The sequence below is a fragment of the Papio anubis genome, chromosome 2, assembly GCF_008728515.1.
Source record: "Papio anubis isolate 15944 chromosome 2, Panubis1.0, whole genome shotgun sequence".
Classification (NCBI taxonomy): Eukaryota; Metazoa; Chordata; class Mammalia; order Primates; family Cercopithecidae; genus Papio; species Papio anubis.
Genome location: NC_044977.1, coordinates 15,802,061 through 15,814,626, shown reverse-complemented (window position 1 = coordinate 15,814,626; position 12,566 = coordinate 15,802,061).

Genomic DNA, 12,566 nt, shown 5'->3' with positions numbered 1-12,566 from the left:
TAGTTTGAGAAATATTCTGCAAACTTGAGAACGTATATATTAGCTCATAGAGTTTCTGTTGATCTTTAGGTATGCAATCATAATCTGTTCAAATAAGGATAATTTTACTTCTTTCTTTCCAATGTGTGTGCCTCTCATTTTCTTTTCTTGTCTTTTTGTATTGGTTAAGGCTTGTAGATCAACGAACAAGAATAGAAACTAGAAATATATCCATATGTCCATGGTTATTTGAATTTCTACAAATTCCCTGAGAAAATTTTTGAATAATAAAACATTTTGTTAAGATGTTGAGACATTGGAAACCACATAGAAACAACTACACAAAAATGACTTTGAGCCGTGATCATAATTCTAAACATAATAATTGAAACTATGAATTATCTGGGAAAAAAGATAATATTTTGCCCACCTTAAGTTAATAAAATATTATCAGAGGACACAGCAAGCACTAACTGTAGTAGAAATGAAACAATTTCATACATTAGATCTCATTGAATGTTTTAAACCATATACAAACATAGTAATAAGAAAATGCATATGTAAACATCAATATGAGAGAAAATATTCACAATACATATGTCTGAGAAAGAACTTGAATATATAAAAACACTAAAAGCTCATTAATAGGAATATATATTTTTTTAAATGGCAAACATTTAGGAAAAATGGCTACAAAGGACATATACATATGGAAAATAATCACACAAAAAGATGCTCATTATTATTAGTTATTAGGAAATTGAATATTTAGCTCACAATCAAATAACATTTTGTACCCCTAAAATTGCTAAATTTAAGAATACTTACTTTACCAAATACTGCTGATACTGCATGAATAAACAAACTTATGATGACAGAAATCAAAACAGTATTTACTTCGGAAGTGGTAGAGTGTATTTAAAATGGAGGCAGAGAAAAACTTCCTGAGATAAGGAAAATATTTTTAACTGATAATTTATTTTTCACTGATTCATGTAATTGTATATATTTCTAAGGTACATGTGATATTTTGATACAATGTCTCATAATCAAATTAGGTAAGTGGGATATCCATCACCTAAAACATTTTTCTTTTTTTGTTTTTTCTTTCTTTTTTTTTTCAGACAGACTCTCGCTCTGTTGCCCAGGCTGGAGCGCATTGGTGCAATCTCGGTTCACGGCAATCTCCACCTCCCGGGTTCATGCCATTCTCCTTCCTCAGTAGCTGGGACTACAGGCGCCGCCACCACGCCCAGCTAATTTTTTGTATTTTTAGTAGAGATGGGGTTTCACTATATTAGCCAGGATGGTCTCAATCTCCTGACCTCATGATCTGACCTCAAACATTCTTTATGTCTTTGTGTTAGAAGCATTCTAAATCTTCAAGGAGTTTTGAAATATTCTATAAATTTTTGTTAGTTATAGTCTTAATTAGGGTTTGGATTTTGTTCATGTCATCTTGGCAAAAAATCATCAAATGTTACACTTAAGGCCCCGCGGGGAGGCTCACGCAGGTAATCCCAGCACTTTGGGAGGCCGAGGTTGGCGGATCATGAGGTCAGGAGATCGAGACCATCTTGGCTACCACGTGAAACTCCCTCTCTACTAAAAATACAAAAATTAGCTGGGCGTGGTAGTGGACGCCTGTAGTACCAGCTACTCGGGAGGCGAACCTGGGAGGCGGAGCTTGCAGTGAGCCGAGATCACGCCACTGCACTCCAGCCTGGGCAACAGAGCGAGACTCTGTCTCAACAAAAAGAAAAAAAAATTTACACTTAAACAGTGTGTATTTCTCTGCATGAAAACTTTAACAAAATATTACTAATGACAAAATTAAAATTAATAGTTACAAATAATTACAAAATTAAAAAGTAAATAGTAAAATTTTGTTAATAATAACAAAAATATGATCTACCCACATATAGCACAGATATCACCTATGCCAGTGTGGAGTAACATAAGTTTCCGTTAAGTTTCCTCTAAAACTAAATTATAGGTGTTCAAGTCTAGGCAAAGAGAACCACGGCAATGTTGAGATGGTGAGGGAGAATAAAAGCAGCTGTTGCAGAGTTCTAAATCACAGACAAGAGGGCTGAAAGATGTGCTTACAGTTTCATTGGAGAAAGGTTTCTGGTTCAGAATATCATTTGGAAAGGGTGCACATTTTCTCTGGAAGTATATCTGACCGCTGGTTAAACTAGATATGATTTATGAACAAAATAATAATAGTTTTTGTGGATTGGGCAAGATGTTTAAAAGACTAAGAATCCAGGCCAACTGTAATTATTAACTAACATTAACTTGAAGATCCCCTTACATGAAGCTACTTCTTTCTGTTCTTTTTTCTAGTTCAACCTCTCTGTGCATGTTCAGACAAAGACATATTTCTTAAGATCATCTCTAATACCATGGGGCACTATGTTCTCTGCATCAAATATAACAGTTGATTGAATTTCCTGTATTATATTGGGATACACATTTATCCAAACCGATTTTGGTTTGTCATGACAAGATCGTAGTTAATCTCATTAGAATTAGGAAGGAAAATGGCTAATATAAGGCACGTGAGCGTTGGTTTTCCTACGATTATATGACTTCAAGCAAAAGCTTCTAGCTCTCACCTTAGATTTCTTCCTCCATAGCTGGAGTTTCAAGGATGCCTGATTTAGAGATATAAAGAGCTGGCTAAGTTAACTTATTTCTTCCGGAGACAGGGTGGGGCTCACTTTAGGCACTCAGAATGCTGTTTCTAACACTAGCACTACTAAGTTTACTAAGTTTCTCTTACTACTTAGTAAGTAGTAACTTACTAAGTTACTACTAGTTACTACTAGTACACTACTAGTGTTTCTCTTACTAAGCTCTACTAAGAATGGATGTCTTGAGATTGTTGCAGTAAATTGTTAAACTCAAGATTTTCTTACCACTATGCTCACTTTATCCAAATTTTGAATGCTTCTTTATAGAACTACACTAAATTTGAAAGAAAAAAGATATTGAATCTGACATTAAACTAAAAAATTTTAAGCCGTAAGTCCCGTTTAACATTTTATTAACTAAAATGTTAAGTATTACTTCATTTGTTGGAGATAGAAAATAATATTGCCTGAAAGTAATTTTTGTTGTTGTTGTTTTGGTTTGTTTCTCTCATTTGAACTATTATCATTGAAAACTTCCATTTAAGAAAATGCTAACAAACTGATTTAACAAGGCTGAGATTTTTTTTTTGTCTTAAAATCTACTTGTTTTAAACTTTTGAAACAAGTTATTTAAGATGGTACTAATACTTTCCTTCTAATTAGAATGCTGCAAGCGTAAGGGTATATTTTATGCAAATTGTTATCTATTGGTCAAATAGATACACAACGAATATACCACTGATATTTATAACATCATGGCATTGTTTCAAATATGTCAAATATAATGTAACTTTATGACACGTCTTCAATTGCATTTTAGATAACATGAAAAACTTCCACAGCATGTATAAATATTCTCATCTACTTGGTCTAACATTGTTTTAAATACAAATTGTAGTGATTTGGAAAGGGTCATATTATAAGTTCCTACATAATTATCAAGCTAATTAGTTCTACCACCACTAGTATCTTACTATGTGCATCTTAAGAGCATCTTTTAAAAAAGCTCTTTTTACTTAATAAAGGAACTTATGGTTTTAAAAATTGTGTAATCACATTTAATCCATAACATACCTACTTAAATGAATAAGTCACGGAGTATCACCTGTGAGTCCTTCTCCTAAGAAGCAGCCCGAATCAACTGTCACATCCTTAATTATAAGTTCAGAAGCAATCCACTCAATTTTTCCACACACAGTTTAAAGACTTCAGCGATTTCATACGAAGAACACCATGCCCTGTGGAACATTGTCTGGTGTCTAGGTTAATCATAACAGCATCCTCTTCTGAGTGAGAAAAATTACAGTGTCATCTGGTTATAACTGAGAACATTAATGTGCTGATTCAGAAAAAATGCAAGTCCAGTGATACCTCCCACAACTCAATAATCATATGGGCACCAGTGATGTGTAAAAATAAAAAGAAATAAAATTGAGCATAAAATATATTATCATGTGTAGGTTCAAATGCTCTTTAATAGATATGTTGTTAGGTTTTCTTATCAAAGAAGGACCTTGGTAATAAAAGGAAGTGGGTGTTGAGGTGTTAGTTGGGTGCTGAAGCAAGCAGCACTATGGTGGCAATGCTGGGCGGTATGTAATTCTTTACAGATTTTGGAACTGGAGTTAAAAGAGAAAACAAAGGAAAATGTGTTTGATTATATAAAATTGGGGATAGCTACGCATACTGATTAAAGAATTTCTGGAGATCTGAAAGCCTGTTACTTCCACTGATGTGCTATACTTCTCCCATTGACTCTGTTATTGCTGGGTAGTTAATACATCTTTTTGATCTATTCTCATTGCAGTGCCCATTGTTCAAATTAGTTGGTAGGGCTGTTTGAGAAAACTCTGGAATAAGTAATTTTTGTTGTTGTTGCTTTGGTTTGTTTCACTCATTTGAACTATTATCATTGAAAGCTTCTACTTAAGAAAATGCTAACAAACTGATTTAACAAGGCTGAGATTTTTTTTTTTCTCTTAAAGTCTATTTGTTTTAAACTTTTGAAACAAGTTATTTAAGATGGTACTAACACCTTCCTTCTAATTAGAATGCTGCAAGCATAAGGGTATATTTTATGCAAATTGGTATCCATTGGTCAAGTAGATATACCACAAATATACCACTGATACTTATAAATATCATGGCATTGTTTCAGATATGTCAGATATAATGCAACTTTATGATACGTCTTCAATTGCATTATAGATATCATGAAAAACTTCCACTGTATGTATAAATATTCTCATCTACTTGGTCTAACATTGTTCTAGAAAGTCTCTCCCAACATGCTGCATGAATTCACCTGAGATCAGAACAATCCAAGTAGAAAGTTACATCTTCACCTTTATTGTCATGGGGAATACGGTATGCCAGACAACACATAAGAGTCAATAAATATGTCTTATTTCTAGGAGAATATTAATCCTTTCTCGTAATGTCACTATTCTACTGTATTTTATTTAAAATACTAATTGCAATTTCAAACTCTGATAAGTACTTAAAATTATATAGCTTGATTTGAAATATGTGAATCTTTTCTTTTGATTATATTCCAAAGAGAGGGTGAGTTTTCTACTGTGTCGATTTTATCAGAAATGAAAATTTTTCCTTTCTTTTTCTAACTTTATAAGTGTAGGAATACTACTCTACAACATATATAAGTCATTTATTTTATTATGCAAACACTTCAGTATATTAAAACAATAAACTGAAAATATACAATTTAAGAATAATCTTGTATTGACTCCATATCATTCTAATAGTAACTCAAAGTGCCAAGACATTGAGCATTTCTGTGTGGGTTTTGTGAAGATCTGCAGTAAGGTCTCACTAAGTTGCATTTGTTTAATTCAAAATTTTTAGCACTTCAGCCTGGTTTTAGGCTGACATTTATCTCTATAAGCTCTATAAGAAAATGATTTGTTAATCAAATTAATAGTGTACATAAAGCAAAAGACCATTTCAAACTACTTAAGATAGTAAGTGTTTTAGAGCTCTTAAAGTACTTTTTAAGATCACATTTGCTGTCAAATAATTGAAACATTAATCTTAAATAGTTCTTAGCTAAGCAGTAAAACACTTGCCCCAAGGGATTCCACTAAGTAAGGATTCTTCCCAAGATATACAATATAAATTTGGTGGCATTAGACTAAAACTATATATTTAAAAAAAAACTGTAATTCAGCATTTATACCAATTTGGAAAGAAATTTTCTCCAATTTTTGACTAGCTCTTTGTTATACTGTCAAAACAAAAATATTATCTACATACATAATTTTTTAAAAATATTTCTATATTTATTTGATCTGGTTTATTGACCTTGGTGTTTTACATTATTATGTTATAGGACATGATACTTATGACATGAAACACATTTTAAACAAACAGAATAATATAGTCAAAGATATTTTATTTTCAAAACAACAGAATATTACTGTTATCTACATTTTACCATGTGAAGTTGCAGATTAGCTAAAATCTGCAAGTATTCATTAAAAAGCAGTAATAACACAGCAGCCACAACATGTCATATATAACAGAAACTAGGAATAATAATAATACATTAATAATACATTATGATATTATATAATTTTGAATGATTTCCAATTAAATTGAGTGCTAATGATTTTATGTTATTAATGTATATTAAAATAAATGAGAAAAATCATATATGATCATAGAAATACCTTGAATTGAATTATGGGAAGTGGAGGATGGGACAGAAAGTAAATAAAGCGTTTTAGATTATACTGTATAGTAGATAGGTCCCTTCCTATAAAGTTATTACTTAGCACAGCAAAGACTCCATCAATCATAATCAGAGTCTGAAATTACAGCAAGCATAGTATCTCCCTCAAGAAATGATAAAAAATAAGCATTTTACTAATAAATCCTTTGTTGCAGTATTTTTTTCATACTTATAGTTTGAAATTTATAGACTATGCATTCTGAATTGTACTATGTATTCTAACAAATACATCACACATTCTTGTAGGACAAGGAGTAACTAGATGATGTTATATATTTTTCCATAGGAGCGGAATGCATATTTTGATTTTTATATTACCTTTTACTCTGTTAAATATTACTTCCAATTCCCACACTTGTTAAAGGAGTATCAAATGAGTCAGCTCTTTAAAGCCATATTTTCTGGTAATGTACTCAAAACATAGCATAACATCAAATGTTATATTAACACAAATAATATATTTGAGTATGTGTATAGTTTCAATATAAGGGAAATCAATTTTTCAAAAATTATGGCTTGGTGAAGTCCACAAACTAGTTGATAGCAGAGCTAGGACTCAATCCAAATTCTTTTGACTTGTAGCTTTTGTCCTTTCAGAGGCCTTACAGTTTTAAGACAAATGTAAACTCCTTTGGGGGCTGTGAGACAAGAACTGACCTGGTACATTGAACTGAGGAGGGGGAAAGCAATGAGAAAATAGTATTTTGTTACTGGAGAAGTCAAAAAGAGTTTTTTATAAACAGCTCCTTTATAAATGAGATTTGAGTTAAGTCTGCAAAGAGGCGAGGAATTTGACAGGTGTCTTTGGATGAAAATATTTCAATTAAAGGAAACAATCTCTGAAAAGTTCCAGAAAAGGAAATGAAAAATTCAGCTTGTGTTAATTGAGTTAGGCATAGAATTGGAATGATAAAATCTTAGTACTGAAATGGTTGAAGACCAAAGACTGTACATTTAATATAGGCTAAAGATTACAGGAATTAATTGCAGTTCCGTTTAGATTGTAAAGAATCTAATACGAACCATTTAGCCAGGCATTGTCCTGTGCTTTCAGAGGCCAAAGAACACACATTGTCTTTTCTGTGAAAATAGCTGACTGATTTATTAATGGTTTTGATATAATATAGTGATAAATATTATTAAATAATGCTCAGGAAGACATAAGAGCTAAGAGGAGTGGCACAACTTGAGAATTCCAAGACAGCCTTCCAGTAGGAGATTTTACCCACAATGTTTTGGAAAGAATGAAGTCAAGTCAGGTTAGCAAGATAGAGGGAGCAACAGATACTAATCTCAGAAATGCTGAACACCAGAGATGGTGGAAGGGTCCTGTGGAGGTCTTCCACGATGTATCTTCGACTTCTTGCCCGGAAGCTGCAGTCAGGACAGCAGAGCCTCTTTTAAATATCTTTTGTGATCATAAATCTCATGCCTTAAATTATGTGCTCTGTACTTCCCTTTTAATGGTTCCTTATTCATAAAATCTCTGTAATATTTTTTCTCTCACCAACTCTTTTCTGTTGTTCTTTTCCCCAGTATAACATCCTCCTCAAAGTTCTATGCTCTCTCCACTTCCTGGTTACAGTCTGGAGGTTATCTGCCTGACCCAAATAAACAGTGCTGCATTTATTGTAGAGGGATTTACAGGGATTGCAATGATTTACAGTAGACAGTTGGAAAGAAATTTCTAACACAGGAATCTATTTACCTCAGCAGAAAAAAAATGTATTATGGTGACCATTCTATCAATGAATAAACAGAAAGGCAAAATGTCAAAGCACATGCAGCTGGTAAATGATGATACTATAGCGGAAGAGTAGCATAACACAGACTTCCTCCTTGATTTCTGTATATCTAAGCCCCTGCAAGGAAGAAATGTGCTGGGTTATCCAAGAAAGACCCTATTCCCATCACTGCAGGCTCAGTAGATGAGTCAGGCTGTTGATGTGACAACATCTTCAAATACCAGTGAAGATTGGCAGGCATTTCTTATTTCTGAAAGCATGTTATTTTACTCTTTTAGAGGGAAAAGGAGTATCTCAAGGAAAAAGTGAGGGTTCAGGGACCATGAATATGTTTGAAATATGAATAATAGGAATGCAATAAGCTTAAAATGAGAAACATTTTGACTGATCTAGGTAAATAAGCTTCTAAATAGAGTAATTCAAATCAGAGGTGGGAAGGAAAATTGAGTTAAATGACCTCTGGTTTATTCACTGGAATTATGTGAAGGATTATAAGAACCAAAAACAAAATGGGGCAGGGTAAAGCTGACAAATCCAATGGGAAGTGGTAGGGCAGTCATTGAGGTCTACAGGAAGAAGTACTGCACAGGAAGAAAGAGCATAACAACAGTACAGAAGCCACTCAGGCACCCTAACAGAGCAGCCACAAAGGTCAGCAGGGCAAGAGTCAGCAGGCTTGTGATCCTTCCTAAATTAATGACACCACAACCCAATCCTTTCCAATCTGAAGTAAGGTCAGTCCCTGCCTCCGTTCATCCTCATGTCATATGTCATATGTCAGGGTAGGAGTTAGCCTGAGGATATGGTTAGGCATTGTGTCCCCACCCAGATATCATCCTGAATTGTAATTCCCAGATGTTAAGGGAGAGACCTGGTGAGAGGTGATTGGATCATGGGGATGATTCCCCGTGCAGTTCTCATGATAGTGAGTGATTTCTCACAAGATCTGATGGTTTCATAAGGCAGTTTTCCCTGTTCTTGCTAGAACTTCTCCCTCCTGCCACCATGTTAGAAAGTCCAAGGCTACTTCCTCTTTGCCTTCTACCGTGATTGTAAGTTGCCTGAGGCCTCCCCAGCCAAGGAGAACTGTGAGTTAATTAAACTATACATCCTTCCTTTATAAACTATTCGGTCTCAGGTAGTAGCTTTATAACAGTGTGAGAACAGGCTAACACCTGTAATCCAGGATCCCAGTGTCTATCCGTTACTAGCTCTAACCCACTGGAAACAAAACCTGAATGCAGAAATTATAGGGGAGATGTAGGAAGACTCCTTATCTCCAATATATGAGAATTATTAACTCAAAATTTCATCAAATTACCATTTATTTGGGCTACAGGATAGAGCCAGTGTGTCATGCATTTCTTAGTAGAAATCATAAGTTACCTTAGGGAAACTGTTCATCTTCATTTTGTACCACTCTGCCTTTCACTTGCTATGCCCTCACTGCTAGGCAATTTTCTTCTTTTAAAATCATCTTTCCGTAAATTTTCTGTCGGATATTTTTTCTCTCTGCTTATTTACCTGGTAAGGTTCCTGTTATTCATTAGAATTAGATGAGCAATGTCTCCGGTGAATTTTTCCCCAGTTGCCTTGGGGAATACCTGGGCAACAAGCTTCCTGTGACACCCTCACTTCACGATTTGCTTCACTATTGAATTTATTATGTTTTACCGGAATAATTAAGATGCAAAAGTTGCTCATTTTTACTATTTTACATATATCTGAATATTTCTCACGATGTGTCTAGATTTGAAATCATTTAAACTTTTCTGCTACTCTATCATTAATAAGTAATCTGTCGAAAAAAATATATCTAAATGCCTTGGGGTGGGTAACATCTCAGTAAATATCTGATAATTTAATCAGTGATCCCTGTATATAATAAAATTTGATTTTGATACTTTTGTGTTAGATGTACATGTGTAGATAATGCTACAAAATTGAATACAAATGTTTGACTCACTCCTCTTATTTTTTTATTAGTATAATAGATCAAGAAGATGGGTGTGTGTGTGTGTGTGTATATATATATATATTTTAATCATAAGCAAGCTGGTTAAAAAATTAAATTGGTCCTATATCAGTAAAATTATTTTCAAAATGTAATGTTACCTATTTAGTAAATTTATTTACTCTCTTTGTATGCTAATTATCCCAAGCATAAATTATTGCTATTTCTGCTGATTAAATTAATATCACATGAAATGTCTGTAAGGAATATGGGACAAAGTGAATGCTCAGTAAATGATAGCCACTGACACTGTTCTACTCTGTGCATTACATACACATTTATTATTCCAAAAATACAAACTCTTAAAATTAATAATGTCTCTTCACTCCTGATTTCCTGTAACCAACACAGTATTCCCAGGTGTATGTCAATTTAATCTATTTGGAGAGCTAAAATCAAAACTATTATAAGCAGCTAGGAATCATTCCCCTGCATAACAAATGAAGAGTAGTTTTAAGGGGCCCAGGACTTTTTTTGTTCTTTATCTTTGGTACACATTTGTTTTCTGTTTGGTTAAGGCAACATCCAATTTCAGAATCACCATTTCACAAATATTAATAAGCAATTCGATTATACCATGTGACTGTGAAACACACACACACAAAAGTTTTAGGGGAAAGATATAAGAAGACTGTTAGGCAATATAAATGTAGAATTTCCTATAAAATAAACTTCATTTCATAAAACATTTTTATTTTGTATGGGATTAAGTTGTGTTGTGCCTTTATATTATTATTATTACAAATAAGTGGTCATTTCTGTTTGAGCAACTTTGTGGAGAGGCATGGAGCCAAGGTAGAGAATCCAGCAGAGAGGATATATGTACATTATTTCTGAGCTATCTAGTTGATAAAGGTAAGATAGACAATTTATCCCGTTTCTCTCTTTTTAAATTATTTTAGCTTTAGGGGTATATGTGCAGGTTTGTTATATAGATAAATTGCATGTTGCGAGGGTATGGGGTATAGATTATTTTGTCACACAGATAATAAGCATAGTATTTGATAGGGAGTTGTTTGATCCTCACCCTCCTCCCTCCCTCCATCCTCAAGCTGGACCCAGTGTCTACTGCTCGCTTCTTTGTGCCGATGTGTACTCAGTATTTAGCTCTCACTTATAAGTGAGAACGTGCGGTATTTGGTTTTCTGTTTCTGCCTTAATTTGCTTATGAAAATGACCTCCAGCTCCATCCATGTTGCTGCAAATAACATAATCTCTTATTTTTAATGGCTGAATAGTATTCCATGGTGTATACGTACCACATTTTTTATTTTTTATTGTTTTATTGAGCCACAGTCTTGCTCTGTCACCCAGTCTGCAGTGCAGTGGCACGATCTTGGCTCACTGCAACCTGCACCTCTCGGGTTCAAGCGATTCTCGTGCTTCGGCCTCCCGGCAAACTTTTGTATTTTTAGTAGAGACAGGGTTTCATCATGTTGGCTAGCCTGGTCTCGAACTCCTGACCTCAAATGATCCACCTATCTCTGCCTCCCAAAGTGCTGGGATTACAGACATGAGCCACTGCATCTGGCCCCACATTTTCTTTATTCAGTCTACTGTTGATGGGCATTTATGGTTGATTCCATGTCTTTGCTATTGCAAACAGAGCTGCCATGAACATATGCATGAATGTGTCCTTATGGTATAAGAATTTATATTGCTTGGGTATATACCCAATAACGGAATTGCTGGGTCAAATGGTAGTTCTGTTTTAAGTTCTTTAAGAAACCTCCAAACTGCTTTCCACAGTGGCTAAACTAATTTACATTTCTACCAGCAGTGTATAAGCATTACCTTTTCTCCACAACCTCACTACCACGTTATGTTTTGACTTTTAGTAACAGCCATTCTGACTGATGTGAGATGCTATCTCATCATGGTTTTAGTTTGCATTTCTCTAATGATAAGTGATGTTGAGCATTACTTTATATGCTTGTTGGCCGTGTGAAGGTCTTTTTTTGAGAAATGTCTGTTCATGTCCTTTGCCCACTTTTTAATGAGCTTGGTTTTTTTTTTGCTTATTAATTTAAGTTACTTATAGATTACAGATATTAGACCTTTGTCAGATGTATAATTTGCAAATATGTTCTCCTATTCTGTGGGTTCTGTGTTTAATCTGTTGATGGTTTCTTTTGCTGTACAGAATGTCTTTAGTTTAATTAGGTTCCATTTGTCAATGTTTGCTTATGTTGCAGTTGATTTTGATGTCTTTGTTATGAAATCTTTTTCAGGGCCTAGGTCCAATATGGTATTTCCTAGGTTTTCTTCAAGGATTTTTATAGATTTTAGGTATTACATTTAAGTAATAAATCCACCTTGAGTTGATTTTTTATATGGTGTAAGGAAGGGGTCCAGTTTTAATCTTCTGCGTATGGCTAGTCAGTTATCTTAGCATTATTTTCTGATGTGCTGCTGAATTCAGTTTGCTAGTATTTTGT